Here is a 26012-nt window from a genome sequence, read left to right as displayed (position 1 = left end):
TCATATGCATAAAATGCTTTCGCTTGACACATACTCAGCACTTTTCTTCAGCATAATTTGTAGAAATGGACAAATGCAAAATGAGACCATCTGAGTAATATGTGTAAATTCAAACCCATTGACAATTACAGACACAAGAGGGGAGCTAGCGTGGGAATAATCAGGAGGTGCAGCACAATGCATTCCTGCTTTGGAAGTCAGCAAAAAGCCCAGCAACAGATGGCAGGCAGGAATGCGACGTTTACGTAATTGTGATTTATAAGAGACTCTTAAAAAAATAATAACAGTTACTGTCAGCAGTAACAAGCCCTAAGTGTAACTTGAGATTCAGAACCTAATATTGAATCAGATACTGAATCCTTAGTGTGATTTCAACAAGCACCCCTATTTTCTCTGTAAGGCAAAGTTACACATTTCGTAGTGAACACTGACTTGCCAAAATGCTTCAACTAAAAAAAACTGAAAAGCATGACATGCATTGTATTGTTTTGTTCACAAGGTGATACATTCATAGTCATTACATTACAACTGAATGAGTTAATTCATTGTTTTAAAAAGAACTTTTTGAGCTTTAAAAAAAAAATGCACTTTTTATTTTTCCTGCCATCAAATGGCTTAGTCCCATGTGAGCAAATGCTAATCGAGCAACAACACACTTGTAAAAGAGCTTTCCGTTGCTAATAAACCTCAGGGTTAAGAAACACTTGGTTCATTTAAACCTTAACAGCACAACAACATGTTCCTCTATTTATCGTCAACACTTAACTGGTGCCCTCCCAACAAACTTTGAAAAACAAAAACACATTAACAGTGACAACAATATGCTCAAAACGTACCTGAATGAAAGAAAATATTACACCTCCCATTTTTTTTAAATTAAGAATTGCAAAACTGCACTATACCTCAGTGATGGTCCTGAATCCAAAACTTGTACATTTCTGTGGCACAGACTATGAAAATACTTTAAAAAAAATGTTTGAATGCTGCAGCATTTAATGTTTACTTGTTAGAACAATTGCTGTAGAGTTCAAATAATCAAGAACTTAATCACTCATTTCCCCCAAAATTGACGAGGAAATTTAGTTCAATCCTATCGCTAATTCACACCACATAGTGCATCATTTCATACCATTAAAAACAATTGCAAAACTGTACTGGGTACAATGCTGTGCAACTTTCTCCATTTAAAAACACTTGTTTAACAATAAGTGAATGTGCAAAACATTACTGCTTTAAACTTTAGCACAGAATAAAGTGAGCTGTCTTTCAATGAAGACTTTTGAAAAGCTCAATGAATTTGTGAGTCAGGACTAAGTTTAAATCACAATATTTCATTAGTGGTGCTACGTGACCCAGAAGTTTGCTAACAAGAATTAGCAAAGATATATTAGCTTGTAAACTGCCACAATTGGTCCACAGAGAAAACTTGAAAGTAAAGATGTGGAAGTGATTTGCTTTTCTGTGTGGATATAATTGTGTTGTAAACAATACAGAAACTCTCTTCCTCCTTAAGAATCACACCTGTTGCTCCTCTTAATAATACATAATTGCTAGAATAGATTGTAATATGGCTGATAGTGGTCATAGTTCATCAACTATTTGCTAATGCTCGTCACCGAACTTCCGGGTAACACAAACAAGCACGGTCTTCTTGGGTTGTGGGTGGAGCCTAGCCCAGTCGTAAAGCTCATACTGACAAATTAGCATACCATGTGCGTTTTTTGGAATGTGAGGAAACTGGGGTACAAAAACAAAACAAAAACCTACACAAGCACAGGGAGAACATGCAAACTGCACACAAGAAGGCCACTTTTCAACCAAATCCGAACAATTAGATATCAAAATCAGTTCTATGCAGTACATATTCTGATTTTTTTTCTCTTTTTGTACTGTCACTCATTTTGTTGATTGAAACAATCATGACAAACAGCTTTCACGGCTACATGTTGTGAGTTTTAAAAGGCAAAAAAGTAGTGTTTTCAATCCTCCACCAGTGAAATTCAGCTCATAGCATTCCCCGCAGCATAAGACGACGATCATCTGTGCCCGAAAAGTCTTCGGAGCCATTATTGTCGTTTCTTCCTCCCTTTTTTTTTTTTTTTGCCACGCTTTATCAGGGAGGAGCACTGCCCAAACAGGCCTTCAGCAACACGTCTAGGCGAGTCCCTGGATTGGGGCCCTCAAGTCACATCAAAACGCATCGCTTGAGAAAACCCGGCCGTCGGGACTTTTGTTTTTGCAAGGCTGCCCTCGCTGCCGTCTCGAACACCTCCCAGATGCCCTCTTTCGTCTTGGCCGAGCACTCCAAATAGTCGTGGGCGCCGATGCGCATGGCCATGGCTCGGCCCTCCTCGGGCCTCACCGGCTCCAACTTGAGTCGCGACAGCTCGTTCTTGATGTGCTCGTCGTTGCGTAGATCCTTCTTGTTGGCCACCAGAATGATGGGCACGTTGGGGCAGAAGTGTTTCACCTCGGGCACCCACTTCTCCGGGATGTTTTCCAGCGAGTCCGGGCTGTCCACGGAGAAGCACATCAAAATGACGTCCGTGTCCGGGTAGGAAAGCGGGCGTAGCCGGTCGTAGTCCTCCTGGCCCGCGGTGTCCCACAAGGCCAGCTGGACCTGCTTGGTGTCCACCTCGATGTCCGCCACGTACGTTTCGAACACGGTCGGGACGTACACCTCCGGAAACTCGTCTTTGCTGAACACGATCAGGAGACACGTTTTCCCGCATGCGCCGTCGCCAACCACCACAAGTTTTTTGCGGATGTCGGCCGCCATTTGCGTCTCCTTCCCCATGGCCAAGTCAACAAAGAATCGACCCAAAAAGCAAAAAGTCAGGCTTTTTGGAGACTCGGGCGCAACACCTTTGACCGTGCCGTGACAACTCCGCGTGATCTCTTTATAAAGCAAAGTGAGGTTTCCTAAATATAGCAATCCAATCGGAAATAGGGAGGGGAACTTTCAGCTTGTGAAGCAACTGGTGATTGGACCTCGCTGAGTTTCCCCTTTCTTTCGGGGAGGGTTCGTCTGAATGAGCGCATCCGAATGTTGAACGTAATGCGCTCACTGGCTGTCAAACAAACTGTTTAGCTACTTAAAATGTCAACATATACCTTATTTAGGCCGTCGACTATAACACGGATGTTTCTAAACATAAAATACATACGGTTTTTTTTAAGCAAAGAATGAAGTATGATGGGTCGTTCGTGAAAGAGCCGGTAAAAACAGGCAGGATTCGCCGAGGAACGGATAGAAGGGGAAAAAAATTATAGAAACCTTCAAACAGCAACTAAAGACCCTACGAAGCCCCCTCTCCTTAAAATAATTCCTAGATTCACAATTAATGTTTGTGACATGCTTTCATTAAAAAAAAAAAAAGCTCAATAATATTGTCTTGCTGAAATTAGAAACGAGCCTTACATTTGATCTAATTCAAACAAGTTCATATTTGTCTTGATAGCAAACATTAATTCAATGGGGGGAAAAAACAGAAACAAAACAGGTATAACACAAACTTGTCGGACTGTCTTATTACTCAGTTGTTATGATGAGTCAAGTCAAGTTTACTGTGTTTCTATAGCCCTTAAGTCAAAGGGCATCACACCCACAGTTGACAAATTTTGGGTATGGTAATGAAATGTGAATGTCATCTGCTAATCTAGTTGGGATGACTATGGATTTTGATACATTTGATTGTGTAAAAACTCTTGAAAAAAATTAAAATAAACAGTATTGCTGAAGAATGTGACTGAACTAATGGCAAGCCTTTTTCTACTTTTAACTATTACAGCTTATGACGCATACGTTGTTTGTGCTTATGTAGAACAAGTCTAGCGACTCTATTCTGAGCAATTTCTAATGTTTTCAGGCAGACCTTTTGTTGCATTTGTGCAATAGCCCAGGTGATTTAAATTGAAAGATTTAATTACTGGACCTAGAATGTGTTTTAGGTCTGTGGTCTAGGTTGTATAGGCACAGCTGTGGACTTGATTTAGGAAGATGGCTATAACGAACTGGTTGTTAGCAGAATTACACTGGTGAGGTGGAAAAAATGAGTGGAAAATATGGTTATAGGTAACTAAAATGAAGTCAAAGATTTCTAAACATGCTTGAAGTTGAAACGCATTGAATCTCTGTAATTTTAAAGACAGGCGGTGCTGTTTGGGAATCGAAACAGATGACTCTTTTAAGAGTCGAACCAAACAAACAGGACCACAAAAATGAGCCGGTGCCCCTCGTTTCAACGAACGGAGCAGTTGGGAGGGGACTTTTCTTGTGCGCACGACGGTGCAGTTCACGCTATTTACAAGCAGGGGGCAGCAGCACGGGCCAACTATTTAGCTGAGGCTATCAAAGCCTTGCAAAAAAAAAAAGATCAGCGCTCTCTCCAAGGAAACAAAACAATATAGAATCTGGTTTACGGCGTGCCTCAAGCCCGGAGCCTCTCTCGATACGACAACGCGTAAGTATTTTTAGCCCCTTTGTTCACTGTCGACAGGCAGCACAAAGTGGCGCCGCGTGTGTGTTTTACACGCCGCCGCCGTTGTGCGAGCATTTCCCCTTTTGTTTAGCGGTTAAGGGCCCACTGTTTGGAACTTGAAGGGGTGCCATGTTGTTTAGCCGCTGAGTGTTTGCTTGCTTTTAGCTCGCGTACAACACCAACTTGGTAATTAGCGCTAGCACAGCATCCGATGCGACGTTTGTGATTTTTTTTCCCCCCCATCCCCATTACTTGTAAAATCTACAGTGGATCTCGGTAAAATATCTGTTAATATCAAGCACTGCACGCAATGGTCTCAATAAAAAATGCACTGCTTATTTCTAAAGTAAACTTTGATGTCAAGCAGCAGACAAGCCATAATAAACAGGCCTGACGCAGCTAACGGTAGCTGGCTAGCCGTGGAGCTTGCTAATGCTAAAAATAGTGAAACGAGCAATCATGCTCAACTAAATTGGACTTTGGGATAAAATCTAACTAAACACTCCATGGAATGTGCAAAACAATTACCCGCCTTTAATATCTAGCCGTGTGATCCACCAAGTTAGCCGCTGTTAGCAGCTAGCTCGCTAGTTAGCTCGCCTGTCGAACTAGCGTCAGTTTGCCGCAACAACCAATACATGTTTGAATAATATATATACCGCTACCAGGATTGTCACGCTGCCTGGTGTTTTGTGTTTATATGAATCAATTACACATTTATACCCTCATGGCTCAGTCGTAACGGTGTCAAAACGCTGCTTGTATGGTCACGAGCGAAGGTAACAACGAATGCTAACAAGCAACACTTGTTTTGTTCGTTTTTGTGTGTGATCATCAACATCTTTTATTCACCCTTTCTAGTTATTCACTCTGCACCGTGTTTGTAATCAACGCACCTGTTTTACACGAGCTATTACTGTTTTGGTTAGTCAAACTGTCATTTGAACAAATTATATAACCATTTAAATGGGGTGTAATCAAGAAGTCTGTCTTAGCAAACAATGCTCATTTTGTCACAGTTTTCTCAAGTGGTGGTGTAGAACTCTGAATATGAATATTTAACCCACCCGTCGAGTAAGGCAAACTAAAATGCAACCACAGCAGCTGTTCCATGTAATAAATCTCTAACAGTATCAGTCAAAACGGTGTATTATTGGTTGAAATTGTAACAAAAATTAAAATTTTCCACATGATTTTGTGTAAAAATGTGCTAATAACGTTGCAAAACATGTCGGACACGTGGTATCGTAAGCAATTGGCTCGGTCAGGGCTAAAACCAGATACAGGACTTAGGTTTATTATTAATAGAATATGACACCCGTTGAAATCATGCAACATTGAAAACCCAACATGAAACATTAGGTTGAAATAAAACCTTTGCAGTTTTGCACACACATTTGCAGCAGTGGGAACACTAACATCATCATTCAGACAACAGCATTTGTAACATAAATACTGAAGACTGTTGAATCTGATTTCATGCAACCAACATTTCAAGATAACTATGTCACAAGATGATGTTCATTTCCCACAGATTTTGAATGACAACACAAAGCAATATGACAACGACCATTACAATATGCCTCTGTCATTATTTTAAAGGCCAAGGGCCCACTAGCCTTTCCAAGCAACAAAAACATTGGCCATTGTACACTCAGGAAGTTAACACATACAAATTGTCAAGCGTGCAAAGCCTGCATAGTATAACAGAAAGAAGAAAAGAGATGCAAAATTCCATACAAGGTAAAGAGCATAGGCCTATATCACGCTAAAAAAACAGGGGAAATGCAGCGCATCTTTTTGGTCTGGAGCAGTCTCTTCTCCAGGATGCGATAACTTCAGAATGAAACCTCTAATCAAAATCTGATGAGTACTCGTCCACTTGCTGCAAACTTCAACATGAAGAACCTCTGTTGATAGAGGATTAGCCACCATTTTCTCTACAGAAAAGGCCACACAACTCATTTCTGTGTAGGGAAATGTGCTGGACTGCAGGCTCGTGTCTTCCCAAATTCAATTCCAATGGAAAAAATAGCACTTGAATGCAGAGTGGAAGAAATCATATGAACTAGACTCAAGGCCGACAGAAATTGGGCCTTCCTTAAGGGTCATTGAGCGGTCAATTTTAAATGATACTTTTGATATCAATATTGGATTTAAATAAAAAATGCATCAAATTGGCTTCTTTATTGGCCTCCTCTCTCACAGGTCCCTTTGTTTTCAGTGGAAAGAACAAAGTTCAAGAGCTTTGTCAAAGATCCCAAGACCACGTAACTTGTAAAAGATTGTCATGATAGATAGGTTACTTTTCAGAAGCCGGCAACAAGGGATATGACCCATGTTTATTTCAGCTTCGTTGCTTAGAATTGACTAATTGACTTAATGGTGATATAATTGGTCTGTTGATCAAAAGAATCAGTTTTAACATCCGTCCCAGACGTTTTTAGGAACAGAGAAACAAAGCAGCTCGGAAAATGAATGAATGAATGAAAGAAAATAATGCCCCCTTGGTTTAAGATCAGAGAATACCTAACACAATCACAGCTAGTGATGTAACTAAACATTTGACCAAAATGAACAGTTCGCAATTGTATTAAATTGGGTATGTGCGCCTTCTGTTGTATTTTTGTCCATTGTCTGCCCATGCAATGACAACTCCCCGCTCTCTTTAGGCTTTCCCGTGGAATGAGCATTCCATGCAGCATCCTAGGTATGAATGACGTGGCCTGGCAGGAGACGAGAGGTGGGATGCTGCATGCAAATGGTGCTCCTGAGGCCGCAGGTGTCAGGGTCCACAGCGGAGGGCCCCTCGCCGCGGTGGCTGGCCAGGCTTCAGGAGGGCCCCATTTACAGGGCCTTGATAGGGCAGGCAACCCCACACCGGGAACACCCCAGCCGCCGTTGAGCGGCCGTTCGCAGGATGACGCGACGGTCGGCTACTTCTTCCAGAGGCAGCCGGGGGAGCAGCTCGTTGGTTGCGCGCCCAGCAAGCATCGCTGGCCCACCGGGGACCCGAATCATGTGGATCAGGTAGCACGCGTTTGGTTGAGAAAGTTGGATAAATAGTCAGTCTCGTTCATAAAACACAGTAGGGCCCGACCGATTAATCGGCCGCGATTATAATCGGCCGATCATTGGCCTTCAAACATCGGCCAAAACAATCGGCCGATTGGGCCAAATGGCCGACTATTTTTTCCCTTAAAACATGATCAAAGAAAGCCGAAGTTTCTTACTTTGTGAAAGTACCCAGAATGCACCATTTTGCTTGTGGAGCATTAGCAACTAGCAAGTGTGTAGTGTATGTTATTGTGGGAATGCTGAAAGCATTCCCACATGTTATTGAGATTCTTTCATCTTACTTATTATAGCATTTTATTCTCCTCACTTTTTTTTGCAGTCAAACTACTCCCACATAATACTTCCGATTGACACCGTTCAAATTTCAACTTGCTGAGAAAATTCACGCCTTTCAGGGTATATATCATCTGATTCCACAATATTTACAGTACTCGCACAATTTAATGTTAAAGATCAACTTTTCCCCATTCATTTTAATGGGACTAACACTGAATTTTTTACAAGTCCCACTTTCCACACCCACTTCCATACATTGAACATATCATCATTACCGGCTTTCTGATACTGCTCAGTGGCGCAGTTGGGAGAGTGCGTTGTACAGTAAGCTACTACTACTACTATTATTACTAGTAAATAATAGGTAATTACTTTGTATTTTTCACAGTTTATTTGTTTCCTTCATTAGCATTCAGCTATTAGCATTCAGCTTAGCATTCAGCATTTGTTTTATATATTAGTTGTTGTACATTACAATTACATAAAATGTCACAATCATTTAACTACAAGTTACTACTTAATAATGACTAGTAATACTACTCCTGTTTCTATGACTACTACTACTACTGCTATTATTACTAGTAATTAATAGGTAATTACTTTGTTTTTCAGTTTCTTTGTTTCCTTCATTAGCATTCAGCTATTAGCATTCAGCTTAGAATTCAGCATTTGTTTTATATATTAGTTGTTGTTGTACACTACAATTACATAAAATGTCACAATCATTTAACTACAAGTTACTACTTAATAATTGCTAGTAATACTACTACTGTTTCTATGACTCCTACTGTTTCTATGACTACTACTACTACGACTACTATTATTAATAGTAATTAATAGGTAATTACTTTGTAATTTTCACAGTTTCTTGGTTTTTCTTCATTAGTATTCAGCTATTAGTATTCAGCTTAGCATTCAGCATTTGTTTTATATATTAGTTGTACACTACAATTACATAAAATGTCACAATCATTTAACTACAAGTTATTACTTAATAATTACTAGTAATACTACTACTGTTTCTATGACTACTACTACTACTACTATTACTAGTAATTAATAGGTAATTACTTTGTATTTTTCACAGTTTCTTTGTTTCCTTCATTAGCATTCAGATATTAGCATTCAGCATTTGTTTTATATATTAGTTGTTGTACATTACAATTACATAAAATGTCACATTCATTTAACTACAAGTTACTACTTAATAATTACTAGTAATACTCTCCTGTTTCTATGACTACTACTACTATTATTATTACTAGTAATTAATAGGTAATTACTTTGTATTTTTCAGTTTCTTTGTTTCCTTCATTAGCATTCAGCTATTAGCATTCAGCTTAGAATTCAGCATTTGTTTTATATATTAGTTGTTGTTGTACACTACAATTACATAAAATGTCATAATCATTTAACTACAAGTTACGACTTAATAATTACTAGTAACAATACTGTTTCTATGACTACTACTACTACTACTACTACTATTATTACTCGTAATTAATAGGTAATTACGTTGTAATTTTTACAGTTTCTTGGTTTTTCTTCATTAGCATTCAGCTATTAGCATTCAGCTTAGAATTCAGCATTTGTTTTATATATTAGTTGTTGTACACAACAATTACATAAAATGTCACAATCATTTAACTACAAGTTACTACTTAATAATTACTAGTAATACTACTACTGTTTCTATGACTACTACTACTAGTACTATTATTACTAGTAATTAATAGGTAATTACTTTGTATTTTTCACAGTTTCTTTGTTTCCTTCATTAGCATTCAGCTATTAGCATTCAGCTTAGCATTCAGCATTTGTTTTATATATTAGTTGTTGTACACTACAATTACATAAAATGTCACAATCATTTAACTACAAGTTACTACTTAATAATTACTAGTAATACTACTCCTGTTTCTATGACTACTACTACTACTACTACTATTATTACTAGTAATTAATATGTAATTACTTTGTAATTTTCACAGTTTCTTGGTTTTTCTTCATTAGCATTCAGCTTAGAATTCAGCATTTGTTTTATATATTAGTTGTTGTTGTACACTACAATTACATAAAATGTCACAATCATTTAACTACAAGTTAATACTTAATAATGACTAGTAATACTACTACTGTTTCTATGACTACTACTACTATTATTATTACTAGTAATTAATAGGTAATTACTTTGTAATTTTCACAGTTAGTTTTTTCTTCATTAGCATTCAGCTATTAGCATTCAGTTTAGAATTCAGCATTTGTTTTGTATATTAGTTGTTGTACACGACAATTACATAAAATGTCACAATCATTTAACTACAAGTTACTACTTAATAATTACTAGTAATACTACTACTGTTTCTATGACTACTACTACTGCTATTATTACTAGTAATTAATAGGTAATTACTTTGTAATTTTCACAGTTTGTTTTTTCTTCATTAGCATTCAGCTATTAGCATTCATCTTAGAATTCAGCATTTGTTTTATATATTAGTTGTTGTACACGACAATTACATAAAATGTCACAATCATTTAACTACAAGTTACTACTTAATAATTACTAGTAATACTACTACTGTTTCTATGACTACTACTACTACTGCTATTATTACTAGTAGTTAATAGGTAATTACTTTGTATTTTTCAGTTTCTTTGTTTCCTTCATTAGCATTCAGCTATTAGCATTCAGCTTAGAATTCAGCATTTGTTTTATATATTAGTTGTTGTTGTACACTCCAATTACATAAAATGTCACAATCATTTAACTACAAGTTACTACTTAATAATTACTAGTAATACTCCTACTGTTTCTATGACTACTACTACTACTACTATTATTACTAGTAATTAATAGGTAATTACTTTGTAATTTTCGCAGTTTCTTGGTTTTTCTTCATTAGCATTCAGCTATTAGCATTCAGCTTAGCATTCAGCATTTGTTTTATATATTAGTTGTTGTACACGACAATTACATAAAATGTCACAATCATTTAACTACAAGTTACTACTTAATAATTACTAGTAATACTACTACTGTTTCTATGACTACTACTACTGCTATTATTACTAGTAATTAATATGTAATTACTTTGTAATTTTCACACTTTCTTTGTTTCCTTCATTAGCATTCAGCTACTAGCATTCAGCTTAGCATTCAGCATTTGTTTTATATATTAGTTGTTGTACATTACAATTACATAAAATGTCACAATCATTTAACTACAAGTTACTATTTAATAATGATAATAAAATACTGTTTCTATGACTACTACTACTACTACTACTACTACTATTATTACTAGTAATTAATAAGTAATTACTTTGTATTTTTCAGTTTCTTTGTTTCCTTCATTAGCATTCAGCTTAGAATTCAGCATTTGTTTTATAGATTAGTTGTTGTACACTACAATTACATAAAATGTCACAATCATTTAACTACAAGTTACTACTTAATAATTACTAGTAATACTACTCCTGTTTCTATGACTACTACTACTACTATTATTACTAGTAATTAATAGGTAATTACTTTGTATTTTTCACAGTTTCTTTGTTTCCTTCATTAGCATTCAGCTATTAGCATTCAGCTTAGCATTCAGCTATTAGCATTCAGCTTTCAGCATTCCCACGTAATTTCTCCAGAAATTGCACTTAGTCTAGTTCTGGTTATTCTGTTGTCCCTAAGCGTCCTTTAAACTGTTTAATGACGCCTCAGTTCGAGTTAACTGTAAAACTAAACACACATTGTTCAGAATTACATCCACTGTATATTTAAATACAAAACATACTTCGTTTTTAAATCATTGCTAGCCTAGCGCTAATGCTAAAAGCGAAGAGTGGATCCCATTCAAATGCATCGACTTCAGGAGTGTTTTTCCTTCAAATAACGAATATCCACACACAAATGCTGTGGGAACACATACCCACAGGTGCGATTACACTACGCAAGGCACAAATTGTTCCCAATGTATGAAAAACGAGTTGTTTTAATAGAATTCAAAAGCAACTTTCTTCTGTACTATTTAAGTGTGTACGCCATGGATGCACCGCATCACACCACACTGCCCCCAATTGGCCAAAATGCACAGGAACAGTCAGTATAGTAGTTGTTCTTTTTCTCCATTCCTCTCCGTTCTTGTTTTCTTCAGTTGCTATTATTTTATCTTATTCTATTCTTGTTTCACTTTCTTATTGTTTTATTTTGTAATTGTCCTTTCAAGTTATATTTAAAGGTGATATTTGAACTTTCTTTTCTCAAAATTCAACGATCCAAACATCCAAGGATTTTTTTTTTTGTCTTAACACACATTGCCACTTGACATGGGGCACAAAATACAATCCCTGAGGTTCCATGTTAGCCCAGTAAGTCCAAAGACTTGTGAAAATAACACAAGCTAACAATATATAAAGGAAAAGGTTCATGCTTTCCAGCAGTTGTAAGCAAGTAAGAATGGTTTTATTGACAAAAATCTGTACAATAACCTTGTATACTTCATGAAATTCATTCAAAGCAGACACAATCTTAATAGTGAAAGTTTGTGCGCAAGTGTACCCATTGAAAAGGAATTGAGAAGTGGGGTCGGGTAATTTTATGCTTTACATATATTTTTAAATAATCAACAGATTAATCGGTAATCAGTATTTTTTTTTCTCCGCGAAAAAATTGGCATCGGCAAAAAAAAAAAAACATATCGGTCGGGCCCTAAAACACAGTATAAAATCCCCATTTGTGTTCCTTGTGTCTCAGGTACGTGCTGTTGATGAAATGAACTATGATTTTCAAGCTCTTGCTTTGGAGTCAAGAGGAATGGGAGAGGTATGACTTTTTGTAAACGTCCCATCTTCTGATTTTTGTATTTATAAAGAGATATGGTTGAAATTATTATTTTTACACAAGTATTTTAATTAACACTAAATTCCCAGGCTGTAATAAGTACACAACTAAAGCATATAGATTACTCTCATAAACTTTATTTTAAGCTTTTGCCAGCCAAAAAACTCTGGGATTCTGATGAACTGGCCAAAGATGGAAGAAAAGGAATGCTTCTTGGAGAGGAGTGGAGGGACAATGCATGGGGGTCATCACGTGAGTCACTCTTGTTTTTTGTTTTGTTTTGTTTTTTATCTAGCCAGGTTCATATGGCCAACTTGATAGATATTTGATGCCATCTTTTTTCTTTTAGACCATTCAGTTTCCCAGCCAATTATGGTCCAGCGACGGCCAGGTCAGGGTTTCCACGGGAACGGCGACGCCAGTTCTGTGCTCTCGCCTCGCTCTGAGGGCGGAGGCTTGGGCGTGAGCATGGTGGAGTACGTCCTGAGCTCGTCTCCTGGCGACAAGATGGACGCCCGTTATAGGAACGGCGGCTATGTGAGTTGAAATGCACTCGCAAGTTTGAAGTTATTCTAAAATTAACTACTTACTAATGTGCCATTATGTCTTTCAAATGTGATGAAAATGTCTTATTTTATATTAAGTATTGTTTAAAAACAACACATTTCACACAATAAACACAATATGTCGTGGGTTTCCGTACCGACCCACCCCTCATCCAGACTTGGGATAGACCGATTGCAGGCCAGGCCGATTATCGGTGCCAATATTTAACATTTTGACGATATCTGCATGGACCATTTTTACAAATCTGGACGCCGATAAAGCTGGTATGTCTCTGAGCGGCAAATGTTTGCGAACTTAGTGAATTTAGTGTTTTCTTCAGGGTTCGTAAAATGTTGTAAAGGTATTCACAGACAGTTTTTCCTGTTCAAAATTTCTTTGTGACATGTTCTGACAAATTTTCACTGTTTCCGAACATCTTTTGAAACCTTTGAACTCTCGACAAGAACCTAAAGTTTCCTTTCTTTGCAAGCACTGAGAGCGTAAGAGATCAGTTTAAAACTGGGAAAACTGGGTTCATTTCATAGAACTTTTTATGTTTGTATTTAAAATTGTGCTTAACTTTGTAAGAGATACTTTTTGGGGTTTTTTTTTGTTGTTTTTTTTTGCTTTTGTTAAAAATAAAATGAAAATAAGTTAGTTTAACGTTTCAGTTATGTTAAAATTTTGAAAATCTATTCACTTTTTTGTTAGAATTTTAAAATAAAGCTGTCTATTTGCTGTATTTTAAATTGAAAGAAAAACATAAAAAATGTTGAAAATTTCAAGTTATTTTAACAACCATGTTTTTTTTCTTTTTTTTTTTTTTTTTTTTAACTGCTCCAAATATCGGTTATCAGCCTCCTTGCCTACTAATAATTTTATTGGCCCTGAAAAAAAACATATCGGTCTCTCATTAATCAAGACTAACACTCATATTAACACCACCATTAGTGAATCCCGAAATTCTACCCCGACTGGTTCCTCTGTTTACTTTGTGTCATTTCTAATAACAGGGTGGAGGTGATGCGGACCAGGACGGGAGAGAGAAAAATGATGGTCCTGAGAAAGTCTCTCCTTTTGAGGAAGATAAGAGCCCCGAGATGAAGGTGGGGGATGACGGTGATTCCGCGAAAGCTAACGGAAGAAGTTTACTAAACGGCATGGACAGAGACTGCAAAGACTTCAAGTATGTTTTTTTTTTTTTTGGCAAAATACCAAACTTATTGTATAACTCTTCCCGGAAGATGCATGTCCTAATGGAATTCACGTCCCGCAGTCCAACTCTGGGAAGCCGTCAAGCTTCTCCAACCGAGGCCGTGGAGAGGATGGGCCCTAACCAGACAGGATTGGAGATGATGACCCAGCACCATGCACATGCCCATGCCCACGCCCATGCCCACGCCCACGCCCATGCGCTACAGCAACAAAATCACAAGGGCCCAGTGGAGGACTTTCAGAACCAGGAAGCCCAAAACATGGGTGGCATGGAGCAACAAGCCGGTGTGGAATCCCTCCAGTTTGAATACGCAGGGAACCAGATTCAGGTGGACTCCTCAGGAGCCCCTGTGGGCCTGTTTGACTACAGCTCTCAGCAGCAGGTCTGTTTTTGAAGAACTCTTGATTGTGAGTTTGCAGTCGGGTCTAAACCTCCATTTGGTGCATTTCCAGTTATTCCAGCGGTCAAATCCCCTTACTGTTCAGCAGCTCACAGCAGCCCAACAGCAACAGTATGCCCTGGCAGCGGCTCAACAGCAGCACCTTGGTACGTTATTTAACTTTTTTAATCCCTGATTCTACCGAGCAGTTCACTTTAGTCCAGTTAAATATGATTGGCATTTTTTTGTAGTTTCACTTCAATTTCACTCGCCGCTTCTGACAGCTATTTTTAGCCTCTACGCACTTGGTTGAGGATACTACAAGACAGATTAGTGTACTTTAATGAACTGATCTATAGTTAATGTTTTTTCTTAAAATAAACTGTAATTGTGGGAATGCTGAAAGCATCCCACATATGTTCGACGGATTTTTATTCTCCTCAATTTGCCAAGAAACAACTCCCACATAATACTTCAGATTTTACGAATTGACTATAATATCAGGAAATACATTACAAGTTCAATGAAATGAAAAATGCATGTTTGCTTTCATCAGATGGCTATTTTTAAAATACATATTTCACATAATTTACCTTTTAGTTTACTTCATAAGCATTTAGCTTCACATTCAGCTGTTTGCTTTCAGCATTCCAACGCAATTTCTGCAGAAATTGCATTTCGTCAAGTTAACCTTGTTGTCGATCTTTTTATTTGGATTTTTTTACTTTTATTTTTAAAATGTTATTATTTTCATTTTATTTCATTTTTATTTTATTTTTGACTTCACTTAGCTGGCCTTGCTCCTGCATTTGTGCCAAACCCTTACATCATCAACGCTGCCCCCCCTGGAGCTGATCCATATACTGCAGCAGGTTTGGCAGCAGCCGCTACGCTTGCAGGTGATCACATGGCACACCTTGTCTGGGCTTTTTCAAGTTGTTCACGTACAAAAAAAAAATCCAACTTTTTTATCAGTTACCAACGTCAATGTATTACAGTCTATTTTAAATTCCCCATACAGGGCCCACAGTGGTTCCACCACAGTATTATGGTGTTCCTTGGGGTGTGTACCCAGCCAACCTTTTCCAGCAACAGGCCGCATCTACTGCCAATCACTCTGCTAATCAACAAGCATCCAATCAGGGACCAGGGCCAGGCCAACCTCAGGTCAGTGCAATGTGCTGATTTTATCTTTGAACTGCCTCTTTGCTACTGGTAAGAGCATACAGTGCTTTCACAACAAAACCAAAATCTTCGTAAAAAACGGTTTAAACAAATAATACAAATTTTGGTTTGTGGATAAGTTACCATGTTGCATTTATCACATTTGCCACCAGGTAATGCGCACAGGAAGCAACCAGCGTCCTCTTACGCCCGGACAAGGTCAACAAAGTCAGCAAGAATCTCTGGCGGCAGCAGCTGCTGCTGCAAACCCCGCACTGGCATACGCAGGAATGTCCGGTTGGTTGCATGTCATACGAAATGAAAATGACATATACGTTTATTTTGCTGACCAATTTGATTTCTAATGCAGGTTATCAAGTATTGGCCCCTGCAGCTTATTATGACCAGACTGGTGCACTGGTGATGGGCCCGAGTGCCCGAACTGGTCTCGGTGGGCCGGTTCGTTTAGTTCAGACTCCTCTACTTATTAATCCTGCAGCTGCACAGGCTGGTAAGTACTTATTGAACATTGTCAATATAATGATGATTATTTCTGAAGAAAAAAAGATTTACATCGTGGAAATTAGGCAGACCAATTATCGGCTGGGCCGATTGTTGGTGCTAATATTCAGCATTTTTATATATAGATATACATATCGGCATCGTCCATTTTGAAGAATCATACCCACAAATTCTAGTTCAATTTAAAACAGTGTTAACTTCAGGACACTGATTATTTAAATTATCAGAGATGCTGCCTTCTGTTTTTGTAACTTTAATACTGGATTTCAGATGTTTTGCAATTTTGGAGAACTTTGTTTACTTTAGAAAAAATGGGGAGCTTAGAGCTATTTACTTAAGTTTTTATTTAACGTTTGAAAACATGTTACTGCCCCTGGGAGATCCCTCAACTTTGTGTTAGATTTTTAAAACAAGGATGTCTATTGATTGTTTTTTTTTTTTGTTTTTTTGTTTTTTAAACTTCAATATTTAAAGAACCCTAAAAGTTGTTCAATAAAAATATTCCTAAAAATTCAAAAACTGTAAAAGCTGATTTTTTTTTAAAATTTTGATGCCAATATTTCCCCTTTTTAGAAAATGAATATCGGCTCTAAATATTGGTTATCGTTATCCTTGAATACTAATAATCGGTATCGGCCTTGGACAAAAAAAAATATTTTTTTTTTTTTTTTAAAACATAGTGGACTGGAAATGTGTTGAACTAATCAGCCAGAGATTCAACAAAGCAAACAGACTTCAATGTGAAAAAATAACCCCGATTGACACTTGACCTTCTGTGCCCAGCAGCAGCAGTGTCCGCATCAGGCTCCGGGAACAACATGTCGGGCCCTCCGGCCAACGGCATGTACCGCTCCATGCCGCAACCCCAACCTCAGCCGCAGCAGCAGCAGGCCCCCCCGCAGAGCAGCGGCCTGCAATCCAGTTCCTTCTACGGATCCGGCTCTGTCCCCAACACCTCTCAGAGCAGCTCACTGTTCTCGCATACGTCTGCTCCGCCTCCGCCGCAGAGCTCCTCGCTGGGCTTCAGCAGCACCGGCAGCTCGCTCGGCGTGGGACTGGCGTCCGCTCTCGGAGGGTTCGGCTCGTCGGGTCAGTGGTCAAACCCCAAGTTGCTTGCGTTGTGTTCACTTTTGCTTTGATTACAATTTTTCTCTCCTCCTCCTTGTAGTATCGAGCTCTACAAGTAGCAGCGTGTCTCGGAGGGATTCGCTGTTGACAAGTTCTGAGCTTTACAAGCGTGGCAGCAGCAGCTTGACTCCCATCGGGCAGCCCTTTTACAACAGCCTGGGTTACTCGTCCTCACCCAGCCCGATTGGACTCACCCCTGGCCACTCGCCTCTCACTCCCCCACCTTCTCTGCCCTCCTCTCACGGGTCCTCGTCCAGCCTTCACCTCGGTGAGAGCATCTTGTTTTTTTTTTAATTTATTAATGTCGTAGACTGGACTCGGGTGTGAATCACAACCTCTAACTAATCAATTAGCGGTTGTGATTCTCACCTGAGTCCAGTGGAGTTTACGCCATTGACCAAGATCAGCTAATAGGGGAAATGTGCAATTTTCTGCTATGTAATATGAGTGTGTTCCAAAATATGACATTTTTAAGATGAAAAGCAAAACTGATCAAAAATTGATATAGATTTTGTAACCATTTTACCAAGGTTGAGGGGAAAAAATGATATCAAACATCCCTACTTTCCATTGCTGGTGAATGTCATTAATGTCCCTTGGGGGGGAAAAAACAACAAAAAACTATTCTGTAAACCTGAGTTTAACATTTAATTGCAGACAATTTTTCACCAATTTGATAATTTTAGACCAAATCGGTGATTGACAGAATGATGTCAACATTTGCGCATCACTCCGTATGACAAAATCAAAATCGTATTTTTAGACACAGAGGTGCGGCAAACCGTAATATTTCCAGTTTATGGTCATGGTTATTATCCTGTTAACCCCAGGTGGCTTGACAAATGGCAGCGGGCGTTACATCTCTGCAGCACCCGGAGCCGAGGCCAAGTACCGCAGCGCCGGCGGGACGTCCAGCCTCTTTAATTCCAGCAGCCAGCTCTTCCCTCCGTCTCGGCCCCGCTACAGCCGCTCGGACGTGATGCCGTCTGGCCGCAGCCGCCTCCTGGAAGACTTCCGCAACAACCGCTTCCCCAACCTACAACTCCGAGACCTGCCTGGACACATGGTGGAGTTCTCGCAAGATCAGCATGGATCCAGGTGTGGGGGATGAGCATTGTGGTTTTAAGTTTGATGTAGAGGTTCTTTTTTTTATTTTATTTTTTTTATGTTATTTTGTCTCTACTCGCAGATTTATCCAGCAGAAGCTGGAGAGGGCCAGTCCCGCTGAGAGACAGATGGTTTTCGGAGAGATTCTCCAAGCGGCGTACCAGCTGATGACAGATGTGTTTGGGAACTATGTCATCCAGAAGTTCTTTGAGGTAGGTTGACGTTTATCGAGGAGTGATTTCATTGTGATTTACTTTGTAGAGTCGTATCCGATTTCGATGTTTCTGCGTTACAGTTCGGAAGCGCAGACCAGAAGCTGGCTTTGGCAACTCGAATCCGTGGCCATGTCCTCCCGCTGGCTTTACAGATGTACGGCTGCAGGGTCATTCAGAAAGCCCTGGAGTCCATTTCTTCTGACCAGCAGGTAATTGTAAGTGAGATTTTCTTCAAAGTCTGTTTTTCTTTTCATACTCTAAAAGGCTTTGGTTTCAGCGCAAGTGATGTCCATTTTGAAAGGTCTCAGCTTTTCCCTGAAAACGATTTTGGTTTCAGAGTGACATTGTTCGTGAGCTGGATGGCCACGTTTTGAAGTGCGTGAAGGACCAGAATGGAAATCATGTGGTGCAGAAGTGTATTGAGTGTGTCCAGCCTCAAGCCCTGCAGTTCATTATAGATGCCTTCCAGGGCCAGGTATGTGTGTCATTATATCAGTCAGTGTTCAATGACGACAAAATTGAAGGATCATCAGCTGAAACGGGTGCTTTGCCTCAAATAATCACCGGATGTGTCGTCCGATTTGAAATAACCGGAACCACTCCTCAAACAGGAATAGAATTTCTCATTGTTGGGTTTATTTGGCTTTCCATATAACTTGACCAAATACTGGTGATGGTACATAATCAAGTTGTAGTATTTTCATGTAATTAATATTGTTTTGTTTAGTAGTACAAATGTGTTGATGGGGCTTGGCAACACATCCATCCATCCATTTTCTTGACCGCTTATTCCTCACAAGAGTCGCGGGGGGTGCCGGAACCTAGGGACAATTCGGAGCACCCAATTAACCTGCCATTTGCTTTATTTTCCCTGATACTAAACAAGCTTTCACTTTCCAAATGCAATTTCTGGAGAAATTGTATGGGAATGCTGAATGCTAAGATTTAAATGCATGTGGAATGCTTATGAAGTAAATTGAGAGATAAATTATGCAATTATGATCTCCTGGTTACTGGACAATGCGCTTTACCAACTGTGCCACTGAGAAGTATCAGACACCTGGTAATGATGATAAGTTATATGTATGGAAGTGGACGTGGAAAGTGATGCTTAGAAAAAGTTCAATGTCTATCCCATTGAAAATGAATGGGGAAAAGTTGATGTTTAACGTTAAATTGTGCGAATACTGTAAGTAATGTCGAATTGGATGATGTATATACCCCGGGAGGCGTGAATTTTTGAAGCAAGTTGAAATTTGAACAGTGTAACTCGGAAGCATTATGTGGGAGTTTGTTACATGGCAAAAAAGTATGGAGAATATAAATCACAATAACTTATGTTGGAATGCTTCAGCATTACCACAGTTAGATAAATAGCTGTTTTCATCACAGATGAAAGTAAGCTTCCTCTTACATCCCTTGTTGTCAAATTGGTACCGTATGTCAACATTATCCTTAGTAAATTACCATTAAAAATCAATGGTATTTTCCTTAAGATTGCATGAGATTAATGGCAGTTTTCTATCCTTTGTAGTTTCTAAATCCTAGTCGTGAACTGGCCACAAGAGGCCGCCATCGCGAGTACCAATGCTTTGAAATAAGGCCAGTATTGTCACGATATCTATACCTGGTATCGGTACTCGCCCATCCCTAATTTGTCAGTAGTCACCTCGATTAATGCCTCCATGATCACATTCTATTAGGCTCCTTCATCAGACAGAAAGTAATTCTGATGATGTTGTATGTTTCTTTGCTCTTCACTGAAAAATACAAATAATAATAGGTTAAAAAATGTCCATCATATATATGTATGTCTAATGTTTTTCCTCCTGCGTCTTTTTCAGGTTTTTGTCCTCTCCACGCACCCTTACGGCTGCCGAGTCATCCAAAGGATTCTGGAGCACTGCACCCAGGAGCAAACGTTGCCAATACTGGAAGAACTGCATCAGCACTCTGAGCAGTTGGGCCAGGTAAGCAAGGGCCACCTTGTTAAATTGCAGATCCGATTTATTGGTGTGTTTTTGTGACTCATCGTTGTTGTGCTCGTGTATCTGCACGTCGACATTTCATAATTAAGCCTCCTAGTCAGTGTTTGCTAAATGTGGAAAAAATGTATTTGTGCTGTTACATTTCATTCCATCTGACATGTGAATATTCAAACATCCCCCCCTCCCCCTCCACCTATTCCATCCAGAAATATCAAGGCGTTTCATTGGAGATGACACCCAAAACATATTATACAGTGTCCCGTGATGCACTGTTCAAGGTCAGAGCAATTTGCCTCTCTCTCAAGGATGTCCGTGTTTTGTTTTGTTTTGTTTTTTTCCCCTTCTTTTCTTCCCTCTTCTAATAATTTTAAGATCAAGATAGTTGGAGTCAACTATTAGGGGCCCTTACCTGATCTTCCGTTTTTTTTTTTTTTCTTGCCTTTTCCTTTTCTCACTTAATGCCACAGAGGACTCACAAGACTTCCTTTCTGTCCGATGATCCTCGTTTGCCCGCAGCATCTCCTGTTTAAATGCGCTGTTCCTAACACAACTCGTTTGATAAATGATCCCCATCAACCTCAAATGCTGCTCAAATCTAAAAATTTGGTTTTCGACATCACAAAGTGGAACAGACTTGACGGGAAATGTATTTGAGAGCAAATGTGAACGATTGGGCCAATAACAGCGTCCGCTCATCTAATGGCAACTTTTTTTTTTTTTAAGGCCAAACAATTCCGAGTGGTGTTGTCTCCTTTCCGCTCACATCCCATAACTGTCTGTCACCCATTTCCGAAGGGGCAAAGATGCCGCTGGTTCGAACCAGCGGCATCTGTTTTGTCTGACCTTCCGCAGTGATGACATCATAGTCAACTTTGGGGGCGTCTCATTTATCTTCCGCCGTGACCATTTGCATGATTACCTCGTTCCCGACCTCACCGGTTCAATCTAGTGCACGGGTGTCAGATGAATGGGTCTCGCGTGACGTCTTTGGAATGAGTTTGTGAAAATGGTTGATCGTTGCCTCCCGCTGCAGGATCAGTATGGTAACTACGTCATTCAGCACGTTTTGGAGCACGGTAGACCGGAAGACAAGAGCAAGATAGTTGCCGAAGTGCGCGGGAAAGTCCTTCTACTCAGCCAGCATAAATTTGCGAGGTAAGTCTCTACACTGCTACTATATTTAAATATTTCATATAAAAAAACAACAGTGGAATCATATACAAGGTGTTAAAATAAGCGACATGGCCCATTGAGGCCATATAGGGATTTTTTATTTATTTATTTATTTTTTTAAATACAAATATTGGTATCAGCCCTTTTTCAAAATCTGACGGCCGCTAAAAGGTAAAGCTAAAACCATTTTAATCTCAGGAAACGTATTTATTTATTGAAATGTTCAGTTAACTTTACAAGAGATGCTGCTGACCCCGAGAACCTTCTGAACCTTTTGTTATTGTTCAACATTAAAACAAAAAAATGTGAAAGTTTAAGATTTCAGTTTTTTTTTTTTCTTGATTTTGAAAAAAAAGCTGTGGTATTTACTTTAAGTTTCCGGTCAACTTTTTAAGACTTATTGATAACCTTGGAAGCTCCCTGAGCTTTTTTTTTTAAATTATTTTTATTTATTTTTTTTATTTTTTATTTTTATTTTTTTTATTATTTTTTTTTTTACACAAATGTAAAATTAAGCATACAGTGTTACCTCGTTTATCGCAGGTGTTACATTCCAAAAATTACCTATAATTGAAATCTGCCTTAATTTAAAAAATAAAATAAAAAATACCGTTGAGCGAATTTTTTTTTTATTTTTATTTTTTTTTTTTTTTTTTTTTTTTACAATATACGGCACAGTATATATATATTTTTTTTATTTGTTTTTTTGTTTTGGTATGATTTTTTTTTTTTTTTTAAGTGACTTATTAATGCTTTTTCTTTTTTTCCAGTTACGGTCTTCTTCTTCTTCTTTTTTTTTTTTTTTTTTTTTTCCCCCCTTTAAAAGTATGTTGTTTTTGTAATTAACTTGTTATACAGCACAATATTATAATTTCTATCCCCAGAATGCAATTTTCATATTCAGACGTCCTTGTCCCGGTTAATGTGACAATAAATATAAATCATCCTCAAAGGCTCGTGCATTAAATTAATTACGTACCAAAGACTATAAAGAACGACATATTATATAATTATAGTTTTGTAAACATAAAATGTATTTTCAGTTTTCGTTTTTTAGAAACCTAGTTGAAATTCGTAGGTGTGGCTTGTTCTCAAAATGTTTATTACTGTGTTATTATCATGTTTTGTCCTATCAGTAACGTTGTCGAGAAGTGCGTGATCCACTCCTCGCGCGCCGAGAGAGCCTTGCTGATAGACGAGGTGTGCTGCCAGAAGGACGGCCCCCACAGCGCCCTCTATACCATGATGAAGGACCAGTACGCCAACTACGTTGTCCAAAGAATGATCGACATGGCCGAACCCGCTCAGCGCAAAATCATCATGCACAAGGTGGGTGCGCTCGTCAGGGCCAAACTGCCACTTTGATTGGAGGCAAATTAAAGTCTGGCGTTGGCATCCGTTTGGGCTGAATGATTTTGAAAAATAATCAAATGTCGAGTTGTTGATATTTTTCTCCCCTTCCTCCCTAGATCCGGCCTCACATTGCCACCTTGCGCAAGTACACTTATGGGAAACACATTCTGGCCAAGCTGGAAAAGTATTACATGAAAAGCGGATCTGAGTTGGGTCCCATCGGCGGCCCCACAAACGGCCTCATGTAGTCAAAGCTGGCATTAAAAAAAAAAAAAAAGTTGAAGGTTCTCAGCATATTAAGATCTTTGACGCCTTGTTTTTGGGGGCAGTTACCAAAAGGTTAAAAAAAAAAAAAAAAAAAAAAAAGACAAGTCAATTCACCCTAAAACGCTGTGACAACTGACACCTGCCACTGTGCCGCCCCTGGTGAGGCCCCGACTGGCCCCTCCACCTTGCCCGCCATGAGCGGCATCAGTCAACAGGCTTATTTTGTTGTGTAAAGCACAAGGCCATTGTTAATTATGTATTTGACTGGTTTTCATATTGTACATTTAGTTTTTTTTTTTTTTTTTTACTTTGTAAATTCTTTGTAGAAAAAAAGACATTTGCTGAGACTTCTTACAATTCACACCAGCAAGTGACCTATTAAAAGCTAAAACTGAGTGACAAAATTCCATTTGCTTGTTGAACCCACTTGTCGAAATTGAATATTTATATCGGACCCCGTGTTGAGTTGACACAAAAGTATCCCCATGCCAAAGCAGCTGATTTCCAACAGCATAGCAGTTCAGTGCTATGAATGAGGTGCCACAGGTGTTTTTTGATGAACATCTATTTTTGCTCGCTTGAATTGGGGGAACAAGTCAAGTTTTTTAAATGGGGCCTTTTTCCTCCCTTGGTTTCTTCCATCATGTCCTCCTTGATTTTTGCTAGCAAGAGCGATTTCAGTTGACCTTGTCAGTCAGCTGTTGTTTTTGGTACCCAAAGAGAGACTGGTTGAGCCCAAAGAGGCTCCCCGTGTCGATTAGTCACATGACATAACAGGTACTAACAAGAGAAGTTGCGTTTAGAGAGGGGCTCGGTTTTAAATGAAACTACCATAGCGAAGATTTAATGATGTGGTGAGACGCATTGGCGGCATGCTAATTTTTTTTTTTGTGCCCCTCTTAACCCTTTTTAGTGTCTTTTAAATAGGAAAATGGACACTGCTCTGAGCTAACTTTTTATGTACTAACTAATCATCTCTCTTGCTTCAAAAGTAGTTTAGTGTAGCATCTTTTTTGTGTGATTCTTAATTGTCGCTTTCAGGTCGCTGTGATGGACTAACGTAACCCCACCACCTAAGAATAGTCAAAATTGTAAAGGGGAGCTTTTTCCCAGCGTTGTACATGAGATGGAATTATTACTGGGACTTGGAAGAAGGGATTTTGAAGTCAGATTTTTAATGCTCCGATGTTTGTATTTTTCAACTCTTTTGATTGGATGCCGTTGGGCCATCTAAACCTATACAACTGTCCTGTAATTCTTGTAGTGATGGCTTTTTGAATTGTAGAATATATGTAGTATATGTGCAGTTGGTAATTGTAAGATTATTATTATTATCATTATTATTAGCTAAAGTGAGAAAAAAATGTTTAGTGGTGTTTGACAGGCCTTGCAAACTTGTAGTGATGCTTTTATTTCCTCTGTACAGTTGTACATTTGTAACTGTTTATGCTGTAAATGGGATGTCTTCTACATTTTAGTGGGGAGAAAAAGGCAAAAAGTGTGCATTTTGACTTGTGTATATTCATCACTCCTTTCCCCCTTTGAATATTATGTATACAGTTTATTTGAGCGTTATTTTAAAGAAAAAAAATCATTTTTAAGGCTTCACAATTTGGCGTGCAATTTTGTTTTTAATCTCCTATGGGAAAAGGCCAGCCTCTATTTGTACTGGAGCTGCTGTAACATCCACTGTTGATAGTCTTTCTGATGTGTGACACTTTTAAAAAGAAATGGATTTTAAAAACAAACAAACAAAAAATCCTCAAAATCAGAGGCTGCCTTTTAGTTGTCTGCTGACCTCACAGGATATGACAAATATTTTTGTACAGAAAAGGCTGTATTTTGGAACGGCTACTACCTTGTAAGCAAAAAAGCATTGTAAAATATTGTCAATTATATAAATATGAACATATGAGTTTTGTCACACTGTCAAAGTCATGTACATTTTCAGGTGGCCTTATGTACATTTCCAGCTGTTAGATGAAGAAAACAAACTCATTTTTGGAGGCAGAATTGTGACTATGTATGATTAAACTGTTCTTCTAACATTTGATCTGCAGTTTGTCATTTTTGTCGTTGATTCTGAGACCTGACTAAGTTTTCAATAGCGCTTGTCAGTTTACAGGTGAATTGGAGCCTTTCCCAGCTGATTTGGGGCATCGTGTACAATTCACACTTATGGTTACTCTATGTATGGTTCTTGAAGGAGAGAATATAAACGCCAAAATATATTGAATAAATAATAAAATAGATTGACTAAATGATAAATGCACAAAATA

The 26012-nt window shown here is 38.6% G+C and overlaps 1 pseudogene across 1 annotated transcript in view; it reads left to right on the top strand.

Annotated features, from left to right (window-relative positions):
* Positions 1 to 25786, top strand: part of LOC144010921 (apolipoprotein B-100-like) — a 45893-nt pseudogene extending 20107 nt beyond the window's left edge. The window contains exons 27-50 of the transcript XR_013281389.1: positions 2159 to 2950; positions 4291 to 4463; positions 7154 to 7511; positions 12589 to 12657; positions 12822 to 12927; positions 13025 to 13212; positions 14235 to 14407; positions 14498 to 14819; positions 14890 to 14983; positions 15608 to 15715; positions 15838 to 15983; positions 16154 to 16277; positions 16351 to 16491; positions 17286 to 17591; positions 17671 to 17898; positions 18461 to 18728; positions 18820 to 18949; positions 19033 to 19167; positions 19290 to 19427; positions 20797 to 20922; positions 21147 to 21218; positions 21974 to 22095; positions 23250 to 23442; positions 23583 to 25786. The product of XR_013281389.1 is annotated as an apolipoprotein B-100-like (transcript). The remainder of the gene's footprint in view (positions 1 to 2158; positions 2951 to 4290; positions 4464 to 7153; positions 7512 to 12588; positions 12658 to 12821; positions 12928 to 13024; positions 13213 to 14234; positions 14408 to 14497; positions 14820 to 14889; positions 14984 to 15607; positions 15716 to 15837; positions 15984 to 16153; positions 16278 to 16350; positions 16492 to 17285; positions 17592 to 17670; positions 17899 to 18460; positions 18729 to 18819; positions 18950 to 19032; positions 19168 to 19289; positions 19428 to 20796; positions 20923 to 21146; positions 21219 to 21973; positions 22096 to 23249; positions 23443 to 23582) is intronic.
* The last annotated feature ends 226 nt before the right edge of the window (positions 25787 to 26012 follow it).

Source organism: Festucalex cinctus, chromosome 21 (genome assembly GCF_051991245.1).
Source record: "Festucalex cinctus isolate MCC-2025b chromosome 21, RoL_Fcin_1.0, whole genome shotgun sequence".
Lineage (NCBI taxonomy): Eukaryota > Metazoa > Chordata > Actinopteri > Syngnathiformes > Syngnathidae > Festucalex > Festucalex cinctus.
Note: the sequence above shows the minus strand (reverse complement) of the source record. Positions and strands in the feature narration are given on the sequence as shown.